Source organism: Coptis chinensis, chromosome 8 (assembly GCF_015680905.1).
Source record: "Coptis chinensis isolate HL-2020 chromosome 8, ASM1568090v1, whole genome shotgun sequence".
NCBI classification, from domain to species: Eukaryota; Viridiplantae; Streptophyta; class Magnoliopsida; order Ranunculales; family Ranunculaceae; genus Coptis; species Coptis chinensis.
In genome coordinates, this window is record NC_141463.1 from 20,618,627 (window position 1) to 20,621,230 (window position 2,604).

The following is a 2,604-nucleotide window of genomic DNA, read 5'->3' on the forward strand; positions in this document are numbered from 1 at the left end:
ATTAAAGAACTTGAAAGGGATATTTTTCGGTTTGGGGATGTCTATACTTCTCCCCACCAGAGGAGAAATATGGTCGGAACATAGTCTGTTAGCCACTTTGTACTGCCAGCCTGGATATTTAGATCCCCAAAGGACGTTGCAGAAAATCCTATCCAATTTACCCAAGATTTTGAAGCTTCCCACTTGTTTATTCCACCAGGTGTGGTGAAAACCTTGGTACGGTACTTCCATCAGAAGAGAGTAGCTGATACACTCTCGGAAGTCATTCATGGCGGTGATGAAGTCATTACCACCTTTTTTATCCCCGTAGCTTAGATAGGCATTGAAATCCCCCATGACCATCCATGGCAGGTTGGAGGAGCTGATGAGTTGCAATTCAGCCCATAGATGTCTCCTTTGTACATATATACAATGGGCATGTACTATTGTAATAAGAGTCCCTTCTACCTCTACTGTGAGCTAACATGTGATAACCTTTAAGTGTAAACTTGTGATAATGTAAACTCGAGTACATATGATAAGTGTAAACTTGTTAATGTCACTTCTCATTTTTTTTTAAATCTTTTATTGGATAAAGAAGTATCTACATATAGCCGCCAAGTCAAGTGGTATTTCTTCTTACCAATCCATTAAAGGGGGAGGGGGTTTACACAGTCGAAATCCCCATTCTACGACAGTAACATTTATTAAACAATACTCTTTTTATTTGTTCTTTTCCTTTTGTTTTGGATTTAAGAGTGGTGAAAAAAATATTCACTTCATTAAATGTAGTGACACACCATAGGTCAAGCTAGTAACCAACCTAGTGAAACCAGTTACAAAATACTCAACAAGATTTTTAAATTAACTAGAGGCGAAGATGCCTATTGCGTGGACACTCTTGGGCTTGACTAAACTAGATGTCTGCATCAGATATTATCTCACCTCTATACATATATGAAGACTTAACTAAACATGGGCAATATTAACAACAATATCCAAAGCATATATAACACCATTCAAATGGCTCATGAGTACTCACTGGCATTAATCTTGAAAAGTCTATTTTTAAAGAAAACCACCCTCATAGTATCTACATAGTGAGTACACAGTACTCAAATGGCTTGTGTTCCTCACCACTGTGCAGAGTCATATACCCCAAGGACTCACAAACTAAAGTAATCAAAAGATGGCAACTAAGTTTCCATGCTAATTGACCGTCTACTGTCGCATAAGTCTTGAAAAGTTTGTTCTTACAGAAAACCACCCTCACATCTGCATAGTGCATAGACTGGACTCAACGAGGAAATGTTCTAGGCTTCTGGCTTTATCCACAACTAAAACCTTAACTATAGAAGGCTAAAAATTTCAAAAATGGCTATTCCAAATAAAGCGTCTATCAACACTATCAGCATGCCCCGTATTCCTTTCAAGCGACATAATGCATTGAATTGCAAACTGAGTAACAAAAGCTAATCACACACTTGCATAGTATTTCTAGAATAAACTAATGCACATTAGCTTGGAAATGAGAAAGGGAAAGCATGCAGATCAAGAAGTGCCTACTATAAAATAAAACTACATAGAAACTTGCGGCATAGATGATGAGAATTAGTTATAGCAAGCCTTACTTGAAAGATAGACCAAGGTCATAGTCACTTGATTGGAAAACACGTCTAAGAGAATCTTTGAAAACAGAATGACCAAAGCTTTCTGCGAGCACGACAAGGCCCCCAGTTCTTTCAACTGTAACTTTTAGTTCGGCTAGACCCACCTGGAAAAGAATATGCCAGTATGGTGAGGATATCCGAAGTATGAATCTAGATCTGGAAAAGGATCATCTACAAACTTACATATAAGCATGTAAGTAACTCTTTTCTGAAGTGGAGTTTCACAACTAATCAAACTACAAAATATTAATAATAAAGTAACCAACAAAGTTCACAGTACATACCATGTTAAAAAGTTGAAACATTCACTGAATTTAGAAATTGGGGTTTAGAAATTGAGGTCTGGAAAAAAAAACACGAAAATTGATGATAGAGAGAAAGGGGGAATACCAAAACTTTAGAGAGAGATGAGGGGGTTACCAAACTTGAGAGAGAGATGTAGCTCTTACCGATTTGAGAGAGATTTGAAGCTCTCACTGTTAAATCACTCCTACCAAAGCTTTACTTCAGAGCCCACCCACCAAAGCCCTCAATTTCCTTACACTAGGGTTAGGGTTACTGAAAAAAAAAAAAAAGTATTTAGGCGGGATAGTGAAATATTGGGCTCACCTTCTCTCTGAAAATTCATCTACGATGGTCACCGAAAATAGGAAAGACAATAAATCTCGTCTCTAATATGGGACGATAACTAATGTCCTGTAGTCAACCTTAGGTCAACCTAAACAACAAATACTACGGGTCCAAACAATTTAGGACAACATTTCTCATTCTTAATTAGAGACGGGGTATATAGTCCTTAGGGTGTGTCCTATATCCAAAATTATGGTGTAGTGTGCGTGGCGATCCTTGTACCATGGAAAACCTTTGGGGGGATGAGTTCTCTGGTGGACCGTGCTGATGGAGTGCGGATCCAAAGCCATCAGACAAGTTTGTCGTCTTCTCCAGATTTTTTTAA